Source organism: Myodes glareolus, chromosome 1, assembly GCF_982192425.1.
Source record: "Myodes glareolus chromosome 1, mMyoGla1.1, whole genome shotgun sequence".
Classification (NCBI taxonomy): domain Eukaryota; kingdom Metazoa; phylum Chordata; class Mammalia; order Rodentia; family Cricetidae; genus Myodes; species Myodes glareolus.
The window spans coordinates 3,337,424-3,361,632 of NC_142026.1; the positions used below are offsets into that span (position 1 = coordinate 3,337,424).

At 40.0% G+C, this 24,209-nt stretch overlaps 1 long non-coding RNA gene across 1 annotated transcript in view; it reads left to right on the forward strand.

Annotated features, from left to right (window-relative positions):
• LOC146896206 (uncharacterized) overlaps positions 1–22,633 on the forward strand; it is a 92,476-nt gene extending 69,843 nt beyond the window's left edge. The window contains exon 3 of the long non-coding RNA XR_015000385.2: positions 20,449–22,633. This is a non-coding gene — a long non-coding RNA (uncharacterized LOC146896206). The remainder of the gene's footprint in view (positions 1–20,448) is intronic.
• Positions 22,634–24,209: the final 1,576 nt, after the last annotated feature.

A 24,209-nucleotide genomic window follows, 5' to 3' on the forward strand; every position in this document is an offset into this window, starting at 1 on the left:
AAATGAATCTTTCTTTCCTCAATTTTTTTCTCAGATTTTTTCTTTTGCCGCAACCACAGAAAATTGACACACACACATCCACCCAAGTTTTAGAGCCGTATACTTACTGTACTGGACCTAGAATTAAGTTTCCATTTAATGTGCTTTCTGAACATTTTAAGGATTGCTTTTTCTTAAAATAATTGTGGATAATTCTGAGAATGTGTCTGTCCTATTGATGTAACAGAATGGCTGACAAGAACAAGGAAGGAGGGGTTTCCTTTGGCTCACAGTTTGAGGGTGAAGGACCATGGCGGCAGGAACAAAAGACAGCTTCTGCACTATCTGGAATAAGGACGCAGATGGGGAATCAATGGGTCTCAGCTCATTTTGTCTTTTTTTTTTTTTCTGTCCGTAGAGTGATACTGCCCACAGCTGGGGGTAGTCTTTCCATTTCATTAGCCCAGACTAGGACTTCCTCACAGATGTGGCCACAGGCTTGCTTCTGGGAGAGTCTAGATGGATTAAAAACTGGTACCAACAACCAGCTACTAACTGTGCCAGGATTCACCTGAGAACCAAGTGCACTTTGTTTATCAGTACATTTCTATGGTGGAAATCAAGAGCAACTATAGTTTAAGACTTGGAACTTCCAGCCAGGTGGTGGTGGCGCATGCCTTTAATTCCAGCACTTGGGAGGCAGAGGCAGCCAGATCTCCATGAGTTTGAGGCCAACCTGGTCTACAAGAGCTACTTCAAGGACAGGCTTCAAAGCTACAGAGAAACCCTGTCTCAAACAACAACAAAAAACCAAACAAACAACAACAAAAAAACCACCACAAAAAACGACCTGAAACTTCAAAAGGCTTCAACTTTGTAGCTGTCACTGTGAATTATTTCTCTATAGCTTGTACAAATATATAGATTACTTACAGTAAAGAAAGTTGGTTCAGACTGTCACTAACTAAGAGGATTCACAATTCAGTCTTATTCTTTTTCTTAGTTTATTTCCTCATTTATCTTCAGCAGCGACTTCATTCCAGTGTCTAGACTCAAGTACATTGTTTTATAAGGTATAAAACTTATGCCTCTGATTAATATCACCATATTTGAAGCATCAGATGTATTTTTGGTATTTCCTCCCTTCTGTTTGGTTTACTGCTAACCCTTGTGAAAACAAAAACAAACACAAAATAAAGTTGCTGGAGTCCCTAGGCTTCTGAGGCTCCAGAGCCTTAGACGACTGCAGGGAGAAGCCGGCTGGACGGTGGATGGAGGCAGACACTTGGGCCGAGTGCTACCCAAGTTGTTTCCAACCTGCAGTTGGCATATTAGTTACTTTTTAAAACTGCTTTGATAAAACACCAGGATCATGGTCATGGTCAATGAGTCTATTTTGGCATTTGGCCTACAGGACTAGAGGTCATGATTAGCAGAAGGGGGCAGCTGGTAGCAGACATGGTGACAGGAACAGGAAGTTGAAGGCTCACATCTGGGACTGCAAGCATGATGCAGAGAGTGAACAGGAAATGGTAAGAGTCTGTAAGGTCTCAAAACCATTCACAGTGATGGAATGCTTCCTCAAAAAAAAAAAAAACAAAAACAAAAAACAAAGCCTTACCTCCTAAGTCTCTTCAAACAGTGCCATCTCCTGGGGACTATAAGCATCCTATGAGAGACATTATCATTCAAAGCACTACAGGTGGAATATTGGAGCTGGGGAGATGGCTCAGTGGGAAAGTGCTCATCACACAGGCATGAACCTATAATTCCAGCACTGCAGGTAGAGTGGGGAAGACAGGGGAGAGGCAGGGCTTCTGGGACTCCTGCCAAGCTCCCTGGCTACCCAGTCAGGTAGTTCCAGTTTCAGTGAAAGACCATGTCTAAAAAGGTGGAGGAGCAACTGAGGAAAACACTGCTGTCCATCTCTGACCTGCACACCCATGTGTACCTACATACATGTACACATACAGGAACATGGACACACACACACACACACACCTCACAGGAATCTTTGAGAAAGATTTAATTTGATCTCTAATCATCACATGTTTGAAATGAAAAACTGATGATTTGGTTCATCGGTTGTACACTGCAGACATAACTACATCAGTTTCCATTTTGTAGCAAAAAACATGACAATCGAGACTAAAATCTGGGTCATTCAGAAATGTCCCACTTGCTGCCGTCAACTCAAGAGCTAATAAGGTGGCATCATTTCTCTCTATTTTAACTTAAATAACTAAGATTTGTTGTTGTTCTTGTTGTGGCGCCTCCTAGGCAGTTAGCCACATCACCACATCAAGATGAAATTGAGTGTTTCCTTCCTGGCCACCAGCTGTCAGAAACTCATTGAAATAGACAATGAAAAGCACATGACAACAGAAGTAACTGAATAGTGAATGGGTTCTGCGGCCTTAATCAGTGGTGAGAATGGCAAACACACACACAAGGAACACTGGAGAGAGGAAGTGTGAGTCTGTTCAAAGATGCATTGTGGTTGCCAATCTGAGTGTTTTCAACTTGGTTAATAAAAGAAAAAGAAAAAAAGAAAGAAAGAAAGGAAGAAAGAAAGAAAAGAAAGAGAAGGATGTTTCTGAACCGACAGAATACTACTGACTGCCTCACAGCTTAAGCCCAAAAGAGCTAGCAGAACCTGAAGCTTTTCAATCTCTCTGAAAAGGATTAATGTCTCTAGTATTTTGTCAGAAAACCCTTAAACAAAGAAGGCAGGCAGTCCAGGACCAAAGCACTCAAGATTCAGTGTCTTGTTACTCCATGTGTCCTACAACACAGATGTTGGTGTGCCGCTCTGAAGAAACAATGCACTAAGAAAAACAAAGAGGAGGCTGCAGAATGTGCTGAACTTTTGGCCAAGAGAATGAAGGAGGCCAAAGACAAACACCAGGAGCAGACTGTCAAGAGATGCAGGCTGTCCTCATTGACAGCTTCTAACTTCTAAGCTGAGTCCAGTAAAAAAATAAACCTTAAGAGGAACAAATAAATGGCCAAACATTGGGGAAAAAAAAGAAATAAACTAAGAGTAATTCTTATTTTAGGTTGGAATAAGAACCAACATGAAAGTTCAGGCCATTCCAGTTGCTTTAGTTGTTATAGTTGGCATAATAGTATAACATTTTATATATTGCAACTGCAGCAGAAAAATAGATATCCAATACTCAAGAAAATTTCATATTTTCCATATTTTCTTTTGGTAATTATTTTATTCATGTCTTTTTTCCAAAATAGGGTCTTACTCTGTAGCCCAGGCTAACCTTAAAGACATTATACTATCCAGGCTGGCCTCAGACTCACAGCAATCCTCCTGCATCAGTCTCCTGAGTGCCAGGATTGCAAACATTCCTTACCACACCCCGCTCATCCCATATATGAAACCTTGGGATAGTAAGAGAAACTTGAAACTCTTTGTTTAATGTTATGTCTACTTTTAGCTAATACTGGTAAGAACTAACGCCATTCCTCCTCAGTAACTATGTTTTCTTATTTCCTTCAAGGGTCATGTGAAAGACTGTGTAAATGCATAAAAGTTATTTCTACAGTGAAAAAAATACTTCTCATTTAAATCAATCTAAGTCTGTTCCTGACATCCAGGCCGAAACTAGGACACATCTGGACAGCTGGAAACATCCAAGTTTGATTGGCTTTTCCAGATTTTAGAACATTTAGTACATAAAAGACTAAGGCACTTGTCCTAATCACTATGTTTTTAAGGAGTCAACAGTGTTTCCGTGGACCTGGCAAGCCCATAGTACAACCCTTGTTTCCTGTCCCGTGTCCCTGTCAGACATGCCCCATACTGGTGGGCAAGGTTAACTTTCAAAGGGTGTGGTTTCTGAGGTTGCCATATGCTTTGCCATGACTTAAAATAACCCTCTCTGGCTGCCAGATGGCCCAAGGAGGCACCAAGCTGAGGATCCACTGACTGTGGAGACCTATGAGTGCCTTCTGACTAGCCCTCTTTCAGGATTCTTCCTATGCTCTTATTTTTAAGCACCTGGACCACTTTCAGCCTTAAACCAGGACCTTACTCTCCCCTCTCCCCGTGTGTAAATGAAAGCAGAGGGTAAGAATGAGTTTTGGGCACAGAAACTGATTGCTGACCTGTTGCCATTCCCCGAGAACATTACTTTTAACTACTTTCCAAAGGAAAAATTTGCATTTTCAGCTTAAATTCTTTTGATTCTGTGTATACAGGAGTCAAGAGAAACTCCATGGGGAAAAATTCTAGGAGCCTACAAATAGACCTGCTTCTCGTGACCACCTAAAGAAAGCATCCTTAGATAAATCCTCAGGGTCAATTCTTCTCTGAGTAGATATCCATAAAAAGAAATTTATTCTCAGTATCCGGGGCAATTAGAGAAAAAAAAATCTTTAAAAAAAGACAAATAATATTATTTAGGGAGGAGAATAATTTTCTATTAGTTGAATGAAAGAATGAGATAAATGCATTTAAAAAAGAAAATAAGTATACTATAAAGGAGTTTTTCATAAAATATTTCTTGAGCACTTACTCTGCATGAGAAACAGTTGCAAGTTCTAGAGATATAATAATCAAAAAACTAGGGGCATCCTATGGCCTTATGGGCTTCACCATCCAGTGGAAGGGCTTGGCTGGCTCCTTAACACTCTCTCTCTCTCTCTCTCTCTCTCTCTCTCTCTCTCTCTCTCTCTGTGTGTGTGTGTGTGTGTGTGTGTACAGTGGAGATACTTCTGAGTGATGCTTAAATCAAGATCTTAAAGAAATTATATGAACAAAGCTCACAAGTTAGTTTGGCTTTGTCTTAGTTAGGAGTACGATTGCTATGATGAAACACCATAACCAAAAGAAAGCTGGGGAAGAAAGTTTATTTGACTTTAACTCTTATCTTGTAGTCCATCATTGAAAGAAGCAGGGCAGGACCCTGGAGGCAGGAGCTAATGAAGAGGTCCTGGAAAGGTACTTCATACTGACTTTCTCAGCCTGCTTTTCTTATTGAACCCAGGACCACCAGCCCAGGGAAGGCACCATCCACGTGGGCTGGGTAATAACTAATTAAGAAAATGCCCTACAGACGTGCCTATAGCCCAATCAGATGGAGGCATTTCCTTAACTGAGGTTCCCTCCTCTCAAATGATTTTAGTTTGTGTTAAGTTGGCATAAAATTATACACCACAGGTTTCATTTTCAAAGAATTAATTACAAAAACAAAAATTCAATTCTGCAAGGTTTATTTTCTCTCATCCTTAGATGGTTGCCTGCCAAAGCACAATTCAGATTTCTGCAGGAGACAGTTGAATTGCTGCCTCTTTCCCCTTACATAGACATTGTTCCCCACATGTTGCTGTATGGTGATTTTTTGGTTTGAGTCATCCAAGGTTGGGGAGCATGTCGTGGTAATCTCTGTTGAGCACAATGTAGCTCTGGGATGAGATTTGAAAAAAAAAATGAGACAGATGAGAAAAAGTAACATATATTTTCACAGTATCTTTGCAATGAGGAAAAGTTTTGTCAAAACATCTTTTCTCCTACTGAATGAAGTGAATTCTTCTAAGAAAGTTCCTTGGGCATCTAATATGTATAGGTCCTGTGTTTGTCATGAGCGATTGATGAGCAGACTTCCCAAGGTTCTGCTTCTTACAGAGCATACAATATGAAAGAAGAAGATAATTTTACATATTAACTTATAAGTACAAAATTCCAGTTATACCAAAAGAAGTGTAGGTACAAATATCAAAATAAAAGATTCTATATGAGAATAGAAGGACAATCAAAGGTTTTGCTACGTTTTTGAATGTCTATAAGAACTGTATTTGGTATTTTATCATCCTTCCCTTTTATTCTCCTACAATAATTTATGTTTTATACTCAAGATGCAAACTTTCTATTGGGAAAGGGACACAAGATAATGCTCCTTTTCGATATTCTAGCTTCCTGGCCTGGCTCAATTGCTAACAGTAAGACCCTTGGTGTAAATAAATACCAGTTAATCATAGTTGGAATTCAGATTTCTTCCAAAACAGTTTTCCACTTGTCCTGATATTACCTAGTGTGTCAAATTCATTTTTTTCATGGATATTTTGGATCTCTGATACTGCTAACACCTGTATAGGAGAGTGTTACTCTTGCACCCTGAGGGCTGAGAAAGAAAAGGTAAAGTAGAAAAATGAGCATCAGGAACTCTCTCTGAGCCCCAAACATCAGGCAGATTACTGCTGGGCACTTATTAGGTATACACAGAATAGCAATTTTTTTTCTGGTTACAGATCCAAGAAAATAACTTGAAGTAACTCCTCAGTATTAAACATGCACACTGGAGAAGCAAGCTGACCTTTCTAATACAATAGAACAATATTCTGCTATTACTTTGGCCTTTCATAGTGCCCTTTGGAGTTTTGGAATATAAGACAGAAGCTGTGTCTCCTTTTCTCTCCACCCCCTCTTGCCTCCTCTTCTCTCTCTCTCTCTCTCTCTCTCTCTCTCTCTCTCTCTCTCTCTCTCTCCCTCTTCCTTTCTCCTTTCATTCCTTCATTCCTACCTCTCATATTTCTTCTGAATGGTGTCATTTGGGCCTGAGTCACGATGCTAATGCTAATAACACATATGCTATTGACAATAAAATAAGATGAAGGCAAGATGGTGCAAAAATGGTATTGCAATCTTAAACAATATGATTCACAGATACTTTAATTCTTCAGGTTAAAGAAACTACTTTTTAGAAAAATAAAAGATTGCTTGCTATAATAGAATAATATCATACTTTCAAATTCAAAACTATGATCTTGATCCTAGTCTGGTACCAGGGCACACACCATTTTAATGAAAAATATGAACTCAGTCGTTTTAAATAAAGACAGAAAGGTAAGAAAGACATAATAAAAGAAAGGAAATGATGTGCCAAGAGAAGAGCTTAACCACTAAAGCAGACATTTTCCCAAAAAAGTGACCATCTGAGCCTATCCCTCAGCCGTAGCTAAGCCATCCGCAGGATGTACCTCCTATGCTATCCCCAAATCATGCATTCTGAACAGAGGAGAAATCACCTCCAGGAGTGAAAGTTGGTTGTGTGTATGTAAAATTACTTTTTAATAATAAAGCATAGATATATGTACAATGTGTAAGCAAGTATATGACATAAGTGTGGTATTGAAAATCCTTAGGGAATTAAATAGAAAAAATGTCTGAAAAGATTCTTTACTGGAAGAGTAATAATGAAAACAAGTGGTTGAGAAATGCTGTCTTAATGGTAAGCTTGTGCTCTGTAGAGAAGATAATTCACTTCTGGAGTAGCTATCTAATTTTGAATAACTTGATATTTATACAATAACATCAATTAGGAAAAGACATTATGGGGTAAGTCAAAATGGTAGCCTGGCTAAAGAATGATAGGGGGCTTATGGCAAATAAATAGATATATCAACAGACTTACTACAAACTTAAGAAGATTCTCAGAATTGGAAGCAAAAGCAGAAGAAGGTAAAGCCTCCTGTACCTTTACAGGAACCTACGGCTTTCGTGTGTACATAACCAGCAGATGTTCTCTCAGCTTCTTTTACTTAATTGTCTTGCTAAATTAATGGAGGTTATTTATACCTGTGGTATACATAGGCTGGAAACATGAACACTCTGTGTTGGTGGGTGACTCACTGTAATACGCTACACTTCTGAGTTCTTCAGTTGACCTATTTGCTTACCAAGAGTCAGTGTGGCTTTTCCCTGAGCTGTATATACCACTTGCATGCTACTTATTATTTAATGAGACAGCAGATCAACCAGAGAATAGAAAAAGACATAGGATTGTAGTTTGTACAAAAAGCAAGTTGAGTGCATTATAAAGAGTCAGTATAGAGAACAACCAAAATGGTTGTATGCTTGTTCTTAGCCATATTAAAACACAGACTTGAAGCAGTTAGAGCTTTGGATTTAGATAAGTTTGGGGTTTTACCAGAGGATTATAAAAGAAACAGAGAAAATGCAGGAAATTAAAGACACACACATATATATACATCTTTAAATACAATATATAGATTATATAATCTATATATTATATATTATGTAATATATTTATTATATAATATATAATACAATTATGTAATTATATTATATAATTATATAACACATATATAATTATATATATACACACACATATATGGAGTATATATTTAGTGAGTATAGCGATGGCTATTGGACTTTAAATAAAAATGAAACTGTGACAGATGTGAGAAACTGAAAATACAGACTTAGTTAATTGAAGGACACTGAGGTAACAGAGTCATCTGAGATCCTGAGGGTTGTGATTGCAGAATGGAATGCTTGGAATTAAGATATGAAAGGGGTTTAGTTAATGAGAATGACAAAGGGGTATAGTTGCTTGTTACTCTGAAGAGATCAATTCAAGAGGGTTGACTAAAACAACACAAGAAATGACACTATTGAAAGGATATTAAAGTCACCAAGAATTATCCCAGCAAAGGTGTGCTGGCTAGTTTTAAATCAACTTCATACTGGGTAGTGTCATATAAGAGGGAACCTTGATTGAGAAAATGCCTCCATAAGCTTGGGTTGTAGCTGTATGCAAGCTTGTAAGGCATTTTCTTAACTAGTAATTGGCAAGGGAGGGCCCAGTCAGTTGTAGGTGGTACTTCCCCTGGGATGGAAGTCCTAGGTTCTATAAGAGGGCATGCTGGGCAAGCAATAAGAGCAAGGCAGTAAACAGCACTCTTCCATGGCTTCTGCATCAGTTCCTGCCTTTAGGTTCCTGTCCTGACTTTCTTCCATGGTGAACAGCAATATGGAAATATAAGCCAAATAAACCCTTTCCTTTCCAAGTTGTTTTTGATCTTGGTTTTTCATCACAGCAGTAGAAGCCCTAAGACAAAATGGTTGGAGGGAGACAGCAGAATGGCTCAAAAATGCAGTTTATTGAGTGACACAGAACTCAGAGGACAGAGGATGCTCATTACATAATATCGTGATTGAAAGGTGTTATGGGGGCTCCACCTTGGTGTGTGGCTTACAAACGAGCACTGAGGGCTGAAAAGTCAGGTTGGGGTTTTCAGGAAAAAATTGGGAATGGTGTCTCAGACTGTGGGTCACAGAATGCACAAATGCTGAGTGATAGGAAGAAACCGACTGTATTCTGTCAGTGAGTTCATGAGGTAGGACAGCTGTAGGCTGAGAAAGTCTAGATGGTGAACTGGCAGAGTTTTCATGTTTTGCCACTTATTGTTTGTAGAAAAACAAACTGTTTGCTGTTTGGCTGTCTTTAGATATTTCTCAGTGGGCTAATCGTTATTGATGTTGTTCTAGCAAGAGTTTATTCTTACCTGAGGTTTAGGTTGTGAGAAATGTGTGTCTGCAGTTGTAAATATGGACCAATAGTCAAACACATTAAAATAGAAGAAGGAAGATGAACTCTATAGGAAGTCAGAAAACAAAGACTGAGTTTGTATCTATGTCCATTTAGAGGCGACAGTCTCAGAAGTTTGTGTCTGCAAATTTCAGATGTTATCTTTGTGTGTTGACCTGAGTGCTTGCAACATTAGGATGTCTCTTCTTCAAATCTGTGATTTCATCTCCCATTGAACTAAAAGTTAACAGTTAATTCTGTCACTACTTTTGACTTTACAGTTACTATTATTGTTAATTGATGTGAGAAGAGATATAGAACAGTCACAAGGAACTGAGTGTTGGTTGTTTTGATGAAGGCCTATCTCTTTAAACAGAACCAAGATGAAAGTTAAGCTGTCAGAAAACTGCTGGAGCAAGGTGTAATGAGACTAAAGACCATTCTGTTTTGCATAAGACAAATGCTCAATGACACCACTCTTGGAAGGTCCAACGTCTTCCTCCCCAGTAGTCTTCCTGTTACATTTGGTCACTTATTTCAGTGAGTGGTCTGGTAGTCAAAAGATGAGTTTTCCATGAAAAGACTTTATTTCTAACTTTAAAGTTTGTGGGGTTTTTCCTTTCTTTCTGTGACTTTATAGATATATAACCTTAGCTGGCTTGGAATTCATTACTTAGATCAGGTTGACCTTGGATTTACAGTGATTCTCCTGCCTCCTGCACACGTACTATTAATATAAACATGAGTGACCGTGTTCGGCATTCTTAAAGAGATTTTAACAGCCAGTCAGCAATGGCAAACTCCTTTAATCCCAGCACTTGGGAGGCAGAGGCAGGCAGATCTCTGTGAGTTTGAGGCTAGCCTGGTCTACAAGAGCTAGTTCCAGGACAGGCACCAAAGCTATACTGAGAAACCCTGTCTCTCAAAAAAACCAAAGATAGAGAAAGAGAGAGAGAGAGAGAGAGAGAGAGAGAGAGAGAGAGAGAGAGAGGGATTTTAACAAATGGATATTTTTCAGGAGTGTGGAAAGTGTTACTAGTGCTAACAACGGTATTAAAGGACCAGGGAGACTAGCAATGTTGGGAAGCTATTACTTCTCTTAGATTTGAGAGGACCAGGAGAGTGAATGTGAATGGAGAGAACCCAGCAGGAGCTGTTTCTATGGAGCAGGCCATGCACTCAGAATGAGGGCTATGTAGAGGGTCAGGGGAAGGGTAGACTAATGCTTAGGTTCCTTTGTTTCTACCCACAGAGTCTCATGTAACTGTTGGAATCTAATTGGAAGGTTCAAGAGTCCAGGCTGTATCATCTAAAGTGGTCAGAGCAAGCCAAACCTAGCCACGCCAAAACTTCAGTCCTTCAAAAGTTTACCTTTCAGTTCCTCCCAAGAGAAACACTTCACTAAATTCTGAAGGTTTAGAAGCATGAATTTAATTTTTCAAGACAAGGGTCTTGATCGGCAGTTCAAATTGGCTTTGAACCTGTGATCTTTTGGTCTTAGTCCCCTAACTGCTAGGATTGCAGGTGTGTGCTAGAATCTGGATGCAAAATTCATTTTTGCTTTTAAGCCCCAGTAAGAGTCCTAAAGAAGGTGCAATGAATAGAACACGCTGGAAATAACATACTAAATGACAGCTGGAAGCCAAACTAACCTGCTTGTGATTGATCCAATTCAGGTTGCACGGTAGAGCTTAGCAGGAGGACCTGGGAATCTGCCAGCTGGACCCAGAATTTCTATCTTTACTATCTAGACGCAGAGATAGCACCAAAGTGTGTGGGAGAGCCACCTCCTGATGAAAAGTAGAGAATGTTTGTTTTCTGTTGGCGAGGAAACATGACTGTCTGTCCACTAGTACCCTGTGAGGACCTCTTGTCTAGGAAAGAAATTGCTGGAGGTGGCTCACACATGCCTAATTATTCGTCTTGAAAGTCTCAGCAAAGAAGTCCTACGAGTACACTGTATCAGACAAGTGAGGATACTGGAGATGTTTGTTCTTCCCCTCATTTTCTCGCACTTTCAGGGATGGAAATACACAGATGAGTGGTCTCAACCTAAGTGAGAACATGAGTCATCGCTGGAGAGTGTTTTTCATTCATTTGTCATGAGACTTTTCACAGCTGACAGTCTAATGACAGATTATTAACTCGGCCGTGCAGATGGTAAAACAGAAGCTTGGCAAAGTTAAGGGACTTGCTCAGGGTCACGGAAACTAGTTAGTGGCAGAGCTAGGATTCAGATCCAGACAGTTTTGCTCCTGAGCTAGTGTTCTTATCCTCCCCATGTCACAGGCCTGCGAGTAGACAATTACAGTGCAGTGAATGAGGTAAGTGCTAATGGAGGGCTGTAGGGAGCAGCAGGAGGAATGACTAAACAGATCTGAGAGTCAGTCCTTTGTACAAATCCCCTTGCCCACTGCCAGAAACGAGCATAGCAGAGTCTTTTTAAGACATGTGATAGTATTACTTTAAGCATAGCTTCAAATATGGAGGTCAGTTCCTGTTCTCTGCTGCCCCTCTCATACATAACAACACTTAAAATAATCTCTTCCTCATACCCTGGATCCCTTCCAAGAGTTTTGTTCCAGCTTTTGGACAAGGCAGAAACAGGAAAAGGATGTGATAATGTTTCCTGACTAGAGACCTATGCTGAAATTTAGAAGAGTTTTGTAATTAAAATATTGTTAAGGTTCTCAGGCATTATCTGCATTTTTATGTCATAATGAGTGTGCTATATAAAATTATGAACATCAGGCATATAACTGATTAAATCTTCACATTTCTGCAGTTTATAGGTCTAGGTTGAGTAAAAGTTGTTTGTCAATATTTCTTACCCCAAATACTTTCTCTCTTTTTTTCCATGACAGTAATAATTTAGTAGTAATATCAAATGATTTCTACTTATTGCACAAAACAAATTTACCTCTCTGTCTCATCCGTCGAGGAAGAACTTGTTTCAGTATGGTTTCCATTACTGGTTTGTGTCTCAGTCTATCTTTGAAATATTGAGTATTCATGTATTTGGCTCTTATATTACTTGATAGAAGAGCGTCATTAAATTTATTTGACTAGAGTGGACACTGTAAGCAGGTGCTGTTCAGTGCTGCCAAGAGATGGCCTATTCATGCCAGGATATTAAACACATCCTGTAGTTTGGTGTAAACACCAGGTGGGATTCTAATCCATTCAGCACAGAGCCTTTTTTCACTTCTCCTTAGTGAATGAAAGTCCGTGGGAAGTCCCTGTGAGGAATTCTCTCTACCTTTAGAAGTCAGTAAGTTTCACTCCAAAATGCCACAAGAAGAGATCTTACCCAGTCACTCCCAAACCTCCTTTGCACATACACCTCTTTCTTGGAACAATCCCAGAAGCTTTCAGACAAGTTCCCAAGCTGACACACATAGATCCTTTCTTGTACAAACTTATCTTCTTTTGGAGTTCGGAGAAGTTCTATTTCCTTTCCAAAGTTGAAATTGTCTGGGAGTCAAGTCCCTGACTCATTATTGATGACTCCCCTATTATGGATAGAGAAAAATAACATTAAACCAGGTGACCTTCACAACCATGGGAGTAATAGCTGGGCTATGGTCTCAAGGTAGAGTCTTTGGTCTACAGGATCAGAGGTCAGCTGTTACCTCACGGTTGTTCACTTGGACTGCAGCTCTGCTCTTTCGCTCCTTAGCAAGCCAGTATATCAAATCAGCACAGGGGTCTGATTCATAGAGTAATTTGGGAGGCATGGGTACTGTCATAGCTTTGTAAGGCAAGAGGTTACATCTTCTGACAACTTACCCAGCATGAAATGAAATACCTGAAAGCTGACAAGTGTGGTAGACTCCTGGCTGTCTCCTACATTGATTTTCTTTATCTTATAGTCACAGAATTCTGAGCATGCAAATGGAAACAACAATGAACAACCATGTCATGTTGGTCATGTGACTAACACATTCATTATCTTTAGTGTCTGCCAGCTTGAGTGTTTGTCAGGTGGTCCTGGCCTTTATCCCAAGGTAGTGACTTGGGAGTTTAGTATAATCGTGTCAGTTTCAGTTGGGAACATGGCCTTAGGGCTACAACTCTTCTGTTTTCCGCAGGTAGCCTAAGTTAGGCTCTCACAGACAGGTTGCTTAGACTCTTCATGGCTTTGCTTTAGATTGCTGCCTTCTGGGGGTTATGTAATGGAAGATAGGGCCATGATAGCTGGCCTCAGAACAGGGAATGGAGATCCTGGCTTGTTACCTAGGCTCAAAAGCTCTGCTGAAAACTTTTGCTCTTTTAAATGCGGCTACATTTCTGTGGGGCACCCCAGGATGGGTGTCTGAAAGGGCAGGGTTGGTTTCCCAGCCATGACTACAGTGTTTGAATTTGTTGCTAGGACATCTGTTGAATTTCCAAATTCTATCTTAGGAAAGAAATATAATTTTTCTTTGATGCTACATCCTTCTTTAGGCAGAAATACAAGGAAACCACTGTCTGTGGTGGCATTTTGGCAGAGTTCTCAAGTGCAGCCTGGGACTGGGAACCCACAATCCAAGAATAAGGAGTCATTTACTTATAACATTGTTGGATTTGGAAGGATACTAGATTTGGTATGCTCATGAAGCCACTGGCTTACAGGGTCAAAGAGCTTATTTTTTAAGCAAGTATATTTCACTGTTTATGGGAGACTACCAAAATAATTATTTCCTGTGTGGGTCGGCAAGAGTGAGGTAATCTCAAGGAAAATGTTCCATTGTGCTTATTGGGTTGGGCAGGGCAGTGACTCCAGACATCCCTTAAAGGAACAGTTATTGTATTAAATAGTGAAGTCTGGTTTGTACTTCTGTGGGAGACAAGTTCATTTGTCTTTTTTATACTTTCAGGGACACATGGGAGACAACAAATATGATTGTACACATATATTTTCACGGACTCATTCATTCTTCTGCAGGTACACTTATAAATTGGTTTCATTTACATAGTGTATGGATGTTTTAGAAAGATAATTCTATATGAGCCAGAATACAACATGTCCTGTTTCCATTAATTTGGAACCTTGTACTTGTCTGCCTTGAATCACTTGAGATGTTTTATTTGCCTTTATCTTCCCGGCCTATACTAAAGGGCCTATAGCAATCTCATTAGCCACTTTCGGGTGAATGAATGGCTTTCCAAAGAAGTAGATTCCAGCGGGGAGATTTGTACCTCCATTCTGACCTGTTCTGGTATTGTAACTCTGGCTGAAAGTTTACCTTGCTAGCCAGGACTAGAATTTGCCTCAGGCAACAAGTTTCATTATTCCAGAGATGAAGTAACTCTATGTTTCATACAGCCATCTGCCAGGACTCCTTAGCCTTATTCCCCAGGGAAAGGTGAGTGCACTATCCACCCATTCTGCAGCCCCATGAGGCAGGACAATCAGACACGATAGGGAGTCAAGTCAAAGCAAGAACAGTTTATTACTTGTAATTGTCAGCTTATATAGGTTGTGACATAGTGTGATGTGGGAGTACCTCCAGCCAAAGAGAGACAGCCAAGCTATCCCTCTGGCTGGAGGGGGCATCTACCTAGATTTTGCTGTCTCATTTTCACTTGGTAGCTTTGAGACTATCCTTCAAACTCGAGCCAGGTTTTTCTCTGTTGTACAGTCCTCAAGGTACAGGCCCTGAGATAATTTTGGCCCCAAACCCATCCTTCTAAGAATCAGAGAAGTAGGCAAGAATTACCTACACCTTGTGAGATATTGGTACTGATTATGACAGTTGGATCAACAGGTGACGGACCATCAAACCAAATCAAGTAAGATTCCACTTCTGGTCCATGTACATACACTGCCTGAGACGCTTCATTCTGCTCTGCTTTCTCAACTGTTATGGATAGGAGCTTAGAATACACATTACAGCCCACAGAACTTCATATTATAATAGAGAATGTTCAGAAATTACTCATTTTTTGTTGAGTATCTGTTAGGTGCAGGCATGTATTGGTGGTGCTGGAATGCAGAAGTGAACAAATCAGGCATTGTTCCTGTCTATAAGAAATTTAGCCTCTAACAGAAGACATACATAAAAATACATGAAATAATTAGAAATTGCATTCATTTATGGAAAACAAACTGCATGCTGAGGTAGGAAATAAGTGGGAATTCATAAGGTGGTGAAAAATGACTGTAAGGACAAGAGGTGCTGCTGGTGCAATAGCGGTATAAGCTTTGTTCCACAGGGCAGAATTCAGTCTGGTGCTGTAAACTTGGATAAAAGCCCATGGCTGGAGGAGGCATAGGGATAATGGTGTCAAATCCCTCTAAATATCTGTGTTGTACCTATAGCGTGGTACTGTTCTTAGTCTTGGTCAGAAAAGCTTCTCTTTTTAGTGAGCAGTGGTTAGTGCAGAGACTCAAAATTGGTTCAAGCACTAAGACTGGCTTCTGAGTACTTGTCTCTAAATGGGATATCTAGATCACTCTCTTCAAGGATGAAAGAACATTGCAGAAGTGGACAGTGAGTGGGGAAACTAGAAAGAATGAAATGCTGTCTGTGCATATCACATGGCCACTATACTCACAAATGAAGCAGGTGAGGTTACTTACATAAGACCTGAATGAGATGAAGGCTCATCACATTAGTATCATGAGGCTGCCACCCCTCTCTGAGGAGTTATTGACAGTCAGTGGTTGCTAGGTGAGGGAGACTCATATTCTTCAAGGGTGTAGTTACTCTTAAGTTAACCTACCCCATGCTCATGACAGCAATCCTAATTAGAATCAATGAGTCACATCTCCTACCCTCCAACAAACATAAAATACACAAAACCACTAGGGGGAAGTGCTGAGAAGCAGTCATCAGCAGGAACAGGGTTTGTGAGGGTGTCATGGGTGAATGTGAATGTCAGGGTTTGCTTTCAATTGCTATAAGAAACACCATGACCAAAAGCAACTTTTGGAATAAAGGGTTTATTTCATCTTACAGCTTATAGTCATCATTAAGGCAATCAGAGCAGGATCTCAAAATGGACACCAGAGACAGAACCACAGTGGAGTTTTGTTTACTGGCTTGTCCCTCATGGCTTGCACAGCCTGTTTTCCTATAAAACTCAGGAACACCTGCTTAGGGGTGACACCACCCACAGTGGGCTGGGCCCTCCCACATCCATTATTAATCAAGAAAATGATTCGTAGATTCTCCTATGGACTATCCAATAGAAGCATGTTTTTAAGCGTGAGTTCCTTTCCCCAGAAGACTCTAATTAGTGCCAAATTGACAAACAAACAAACAAAAAACTAACTGGCACAGTAAAAAGAAACAATAATAATACATGTATGAAATTGTCAAAGAATAATACAATTTTTAATGAAGGAAGATAAATAAGAAGAAAAAGTTAGAAACAAAAACAAAAAACTCAACAACGAAAACTACCAGAAGACACAAACCTTGGGGAGAGTGTGAGGGCTGAAAGGAATTGGTGTTTTAGAGGAGAAAGCAAAAGGAAACACAACATCAGGAGTCTCCTGCAATGTGAGGGTTTACGTTTCCTAATGGGCAGATAATCTCCAAGGATGTTAGATCCACACGGCACGATACACAAAAGTGTGTTGAATGTGTACAAGAAGTTGGGAGTTTTAGTTCAATATCTAAAGCAAGAATTTTTGGTCTGGAGAGAGGATTCTGTGCTTAAGAGTGAGGCCCTGAGTTCGATTTGAAGTACCCACATGGGTGGGGGGGAGGTTCACGGGTGCCTATAACCCTAGTTCCAGATGATTCAACACTCTCTTCTGGCTTCCATAGATACTCCACACACACATGGTGTGCATATACATACACATAAAAATAAAAGTAATAAACAAACAAACAAAAAGCTAGAATGAGGTCTTTCCTTCTGAGCTTCAGTGAGGTCCTCCAACCATGGGTTTAAGTTCTTGTCTCAGCTGAGTGATAGTGGCTAGAATGGAAAGCTGTACTTCATCTAAAAGGCAAGAAAAAACAGGGCCCAGACAAGAAGCTGGTGGAGATTATGATTCTGCCCCAAGCATCAAGACCACGGTGGGAGCTGCCATCCACATTTAGCCAGCATTTGAAAATGGAGGTTTATGAGCATACTGAGGCCTAAGTGTATGTTATTTACACTGTATGTTTCATTATCTTTTAGTATAAAAGTCATCTGGGAAGCATCCTTGCTCATGTCATTAAGATTGCTTCAGATTCCAGTTCTCAAATAATACAGTGCTTGGTGTGTGTGGAGTGTGTGCTTATTATCCATATGTAGGTAGATGCCATGCTGATGGCTGTCAGATGTTCTGTCCTACCCAGGACTTTTTACCTCCGGTCTGTATAAACTTGGTTGGGGGGAAAACTCTATCTTCATTTTTACTATCCTCTCTAGCTGAAATTTAACATTGCAATGATGGATTTAGGCAACAAACCAAAGTAATTTTAACTTGTGACTTTGTCATCAGTAGAAATCACAGATATTTTCTTACCACAGTATTTTGGTGCAAAATACTTCTTTTGAAAAAAAAATAGTTGGTTTTAAAATATCTTGTCTGATTATTAGAAGTCTCAAAGGGCAAGTTTCAAATGAATCTGAATGGTATTTAAATAACTCAGGGTCTTTCAAGTCATCTGACAGCCTGCTATAGCTATAGCTGTCTCTGACCAGTTTCCCCTCATGGTTTTCAGTGGTGCTCTGGGAGCAGGATGTGCATGGTAGGCACAACAGCTAGCACTCATTAATTGAGAATTAATTAAGCGGTGCTGTGCTCAGCGTTGCTGTGTGTTATGGGAAGACTGTGGGAAACACTCCATCATCATCCCCTACCCTCAACGTACTCAAAAGAAAGCAATCAGAGGCTCAAGAAATATTTTTACAGAAAGAAAAGAGAAACTGATCACATTAAGAAGTAATGGCAATGTCTGTTGTATATATTTCCAATTGGATGAAATTATTAATGTAAAAATTTATGCTTATGAACTTTGAAAAATATAACACCTCCCTATTTCTCAATGTAAAATTTAAGAATATTTAACGAGACAACCTTTGCAGAAATGACTGTGTAGGTCTTGATTTTGATTAACTTTTCCAGAATTGGGGTAAGTGATGACTTGAAAGACCCTGAGTTATTTAAATACCATTCAGATTCATTTGAAACTTGCCCTTTGAGACTTCTAATAACCAGACAAGATATTTAAAAAAACAACTACTTATCAAGAAGTAAAACTTTTTGACCTACATTTATTAATTAGTATATTATTAAATATTATTTTAATTAGTATATTATTAAATATTATTAAATACATGTGTGTACATTAGTCACATAAATTTAACGTTGACTAAAATGTTGTTTCAAACCCTTTAAAGTAGTATAACAAGAATTACCATGTCTGACTTTAAAACAAATAGTGACTGTGTTTTACATGTTGCTTTTATCTCATAGAAGAAACAGATTTCAAAGAATAAAACTTTCCAAATATATATCTTGAAATTTAAGTTCTAGCTGTTTACAACACATAAAACAAAAGCACATGTTCATATATAGCAAAATTTCTATTATTTTAAAATTGGAAATGGGAGGATATAATTATAATGTCAAAAATCTAAAAAATATTGTAAAAAGGAAACATTGTAAACATATACGAAATTATCAAAAAATAAACAAAGAATATGCTTTTTAAAACCTGGAAGTGAAATTGTTTAACAAAACCCAGAACTGTAAACTGTTGTATACTTATCAATGAATAAAAATATCTTGTTAAAAAAAAAAAGAAAAAAAATAAAGCCAGGTGTTGAGGTGCACATCTTTAATCCTAGCACTTAGGGGCTAAGACAGGACTGATATGGATTCCAAGCTGGACTGGGTTATAGAGTGAAACCCTGTATCAGGAAATTAAAAGAGGTTCTGGGGATACAACTCAGTGTTAAAATTCTTTTACCTGCACCTGGCCTAAAGTTTTATCCCTAGCAATACACTCACTAACCCTTACACCCACCAAACAAACCCCATGCATTGGCCCTACCCTCAAATATTTGAAAATCATGTCTTGCTTATTTGCTTGTTGGGCTGTTTTTATTTTTCAAGACAGGGTTTCTCTGTGTAGTCCTGGCTGTTCTGAAAACCAGGCTGTCCTCAAACTTAGAGATATGCCTGCCTCTGCTTCCCTACTGCTGACTACTAAACATGAGTGTCACCATTTAGAGTTGCTGAAAGCTGTGTTTTAATAGTTCGGGTGGGTTTTTGATTTCACAATCATATGTATTTTATTTTATACGTTTTAAAAAAATATTAAGATAAGGCTTCAAATGAGTAAAGGCTCTCTGAACACGAAGACTGAGAATAGTTGGGCTTAATTACCAGATACGAGTGTTGCATTTTCAGCAAATTTCATTTTCATATCCACTTTATATCCATATGATAGATTTCTTCAGTTTGGGTAGTAAGAAAGGAAGTCCCAAGAAATCCTTGCGAACCCCTCGTCTGCACAGATATGTTATGCATATTTTATACAGTGTGTAGACCGAGTCAGACACTGGATTTCGAAGAATTAGAAAGAGCAATAGATTCAGAGATGAGACATGTCCAAGAGACTGTGCCCATAATCCTGGGTACCAATTGTACATTTCCACAACTATTCTCTAAGTAGTGATCTGACAAAAGAGTAGACATCATTTTTTTTTTTTTTTGAAGCTACAACTTCCAGAACCTGAACAAACTCCAATAGTCAGAGACTTCTCAGTTCCCTTGGGCTGTCGTCCCTCGGAGTTCTCAGGGACCACATGTGAAGGCACAGTGCAAATGATTATTCAGTCTGCTGCTTTCCACTGCTCGGTCACCTTACAGATTCTATTTTTAGGAAGTCTGATTTTCTCAGCAGAGACAGTAACAATAGCAAGCCTGAGAAGTTAGCCAAACGCCTGAGGTGGCACCCAGAATTAATCACTATATTGTCACTCTCTGTGGAAATGAAAATGCTCCTCTTTCTGCACTTTGGAGAGAGGGAGAAGAGAAAGAAGAAATGTTTGTTTACGTCACCAAAGATTTTAAAAACTGAATGTAAAAATCGACAATTTATCCATCATCCACCACAGTGTATGAGCTAACCAACCTCCCTCCCTTCTTCTTTCCCTCCCTCCTTCCCTCCCTCTTTTCCTCCAGGTTCCATGCAGCCCAGGATGACTTTGAACTCATGACCCACAGCCACACAGTGCTGGTTTCTGATGATGCTTTCCCTGTCAATTCCCACAGCCCGGTGGAAGCTTATCCCGAAGTTGTGATTGAACGACAAAGAACAAGAAGTCAAGACATCCAGCAGCTTCCCCTTGATCACAGTTCTAGAGCTGGGAGAAGCATGCCTGAGTTTTTTGTGGCCATTTCCTAGGTCTTTTCATGGATAAAGTGAGCTAAAAGCTCCCACATAAAACTTTTCTTAGCTAATATGAGTGAACTGGAAAAGTGCCTGATCTATGCCTGTCACCTGTAGTTTCTGCTCTCCTAGACAGGGAGCACTAGGAAACTGACTTGTGCTCTGGACCACTTCCTTTCCTTCTTTGATTCCCCCACCCCCACTCCGAGACCATCTTCTTCTCAGGCCCCCGGTTTTTCTCTTTCTGATATGTCTTGTTGTCAATTTGAAATCTTGCTGTTTTTTCTCTCAACTTAAACAATCCCATCTCCGATTTCACATCTTGCCTGACTCTCTTGTATCTCATCCTCACTGCTGGGGCCAACCTTTATCTGTACCATGTGCTAGCTTAGGGGTAAAGACTCCATCCCTGGAGGCAATGCTGGCAGTTCCCCAGTAATGCCTATGGCTGGCAGAGAGATGTGCTGAATTCTGGAATGTGTGTTCTGGCCCCAGGACTCAGCCACAGTCTCCATTTTCTCAATGATAGTTTTCTGCCCAGCAGCCTGGCTTCTTTGCCTTTCTTGGCCTTTCTTACTTGATTTAAAGCTGAAATTGCAAGTGGAAGATAGTAATTTATTATCCTTTCCAAACGTCCACAGTGGAAAATTACCAAGTCGTAAGGGACAGGTGGGAAAGAACAGTTTGCAGTCTGATCCAGTTTACAGCTTGCCCTGGCCCTGAGCTTGGAGCCCCCCCAGTGCTGGGAGCCCCCCAGTGCCACTGCCAAAGCTCCATCTTTTTTCTCATTCTAGGATCACTCAGAAATCAGGTTGGACACAGAAATTAAGGTAATTGATATCAATTATATGAAGCTGATGTTCTAAATATTAGATCTACAAAACTGATGCCTTCTAAGTCCGTGACAGAGAAACAGGTGTGTGCTGTGCCATGTTGCAAGGCTTTGTCACTGAGCTCAGTTCAGATAGCAAGCTCTCCACAGGGCAGAAAGAGTCATGGTGACTAGCCTGTTACAGATCAGGCCTTCTTCAGTGTCTAGTCATTGCGACTTCATTGAACTCTGTGGGTCTACAAGCAGGTCAGGCAGCTTTAGGCTTTTATTGGTAGTGCATATTGTGCCTGAAGAGTAAGTTCCCCTCCTGACTGTGATCTGGATAGTTCTGCTTATGCTCCACATCATGGTGACTCTGCCTACACGAGCCTCTCCAGGTAGCTTAGAACTTTCTTCCCTGATGGTTTTTCAGGGCTTGAATTCTTTGGGCATACAGAATCCCATTTGTCTTCCATGTATGTTCTCTGAACCATCAGTTGGGTGAATCAGTGCGTTTTTAAGTGACTTATGTGATGTATAGACATTTCTAGTCTTATTTTTCTGTTTAGACATCTGCCATATGACTGCCATTTTACCAGAAGAGACCTGTAAAAATTTGGTGCAGCAAAGTGGGTAAATGTCATAATAGGAACAAGAGCAAGTGAAAAAATTCCAGAGCCAATTCCTGGGGCAGGGGTAACACTTTCCCATATTTCCTGTCTCCATCCTGCATTCCAAAATCTGAGCAGCCTGAGCTATCAGGGCGACTACATTCTGTGAGCACAGAAGTAGTCTGGAGTTATTCTCGAGGCAATATGTGAAAGACACCGTTTCTACTGCTAGTGTTACGTGTGTTTCTAGACAAGCCCCAGATTCACCTGGACCTTGCCTAGTTCTTCATGAGTTCTCCCATTCTTCTTCCTGACACTTTCTTTAAGAGACAGGGTCTCATCGTGCAGCTCTGACTGACTGCCAACACTGTATAGACCAGGCTGGCACTCAAACTCTTGATCTCCCTACCTTTGCTTCCCAATAGCTTCTTCATTCTCTCATGTCACGGTCTGGCCCCTTCTCCCCTTGCCAAGTACCTCTCCTTTCTAAGGAAGCACCTAATTGCAATTTCATCATATGCACCTATGGGAAATTATTAAAGACCTTCTCTCTGTCTCTGTCTCTCATGTGCATATGTGTGTGTGTGTGCGCGCGCACATGGCTGTGCATGTGTGTGTGTATGCGTATAAAGTTAATGAGTCATGGTTACTTAGAAAGAAAAGAATATTTATTTTTTTTAGAAAAATTAAGTATTCAAATTTTGAGATGCTTCTAGCTTTGTCCTACATTAGACACATAGCAAATGCTTAATAAACTTTAACTGTAAGTATAAAATTAAAGATTAGTAATAGGATACTGTTTTTAAAAACAGGTTGCATTTATGCAACAATTAAAGGACTGGGGAATGCACTGTTCTGGCTCTATATTCTCTCTAGGAAGTAGAGACTGTATATATTAGTTGGAGTTCATCCAAGCTGCCTTTGGGACAAACAGGATAATGTGTTCGGAACAGAGGTCAACAGCTGTTACTCTTCTGTGACATTCCGGAAAGTGGACAGATGTGTTCAGATTGACCCTTCTTATTCACTGAGTGTGGGAACTTGTGGGAAAGGGTAGGAGACAGGGAGCCACAGCGAGGTGGGGAGGGGGAACAGATTCCCACGGGGTTCAGTAGCATGAGAGACCACGAAGAGCAGTGTTGAAGCTAACAGCTTCATTTCCTGGGGTGCTGCTTTAAGCAATGCTTAAGAGGAAGGAAGGGCAGTAAAAATTGTAGCAGTGGAGGAAGAAGCCAAAGCATGAGGGTTTTCCCAAGACAGAGACAAAATTGTAGTTCCTGAAGAGGTCAGAGATAGCCTGCTTGATTGCATTGCCGGTAATAGAAGGGGTCAAGTCAGGTTCAACACAAGAAGCAGGGTGAAATACATTCCTTACCTTACCCTCCTATTGCCAGTCGTATTTAATTACCATTCTGGACTCCAAAAAATATCTAAATGTCCCAGATTTTTGTTTGTTTGTTTTGTTCTTTTTAATGACAAATCTGTCAGACACAGGACTCTTCCTGCCCCTGGGTAATGCCAGCCTGGAGGTATGTGGCTGTTTTTAGAGGGAACTCAGTGAAACCACCAGACTTTCAGAAATACAGAATTTAGGGAATGGTCGATCACTTCACTGATAACTATCTTTTTAGTGAATGATGTCAGATAAGTAAGAATAGCCCATTGTAGAGGTCTAACGAGAGTTCTGGGGCAGCATACTTTCTCCATGCTCATAATATCCTGCTTCCTTTGCTTTCCTCAGACTGACAAGCACGTGAACCTTTGTCAGAACCCTGCTGACTGGGCTCATACTGTATCTGTCATGCTGACGTATGTGAGCTCTTTGTCTGCTCGGGATAACTTTGTTTAAGATGATAGCAAGATTGTATGGGCATTGCTTCCTCTGTTGATGGGGTCCACATGAACATAAAGTCAGCATTGAAGTGCTGAAAACCATGTCTTCCTGACTAAAGAAGACTTTAGAGAAGTGGTTCTCAGCCTGCTGGTTGAGACCCTCTGGGGGTTGCATATCAAATATCCTGCATATCAGATATTTACATTACATTTCGTAACAGAAACAAAATTACAGTTCTGAGATAGCAACAGAATAATTTTATGATTGGGGTCACCCCAATGCGAGCTGTATTAAAGG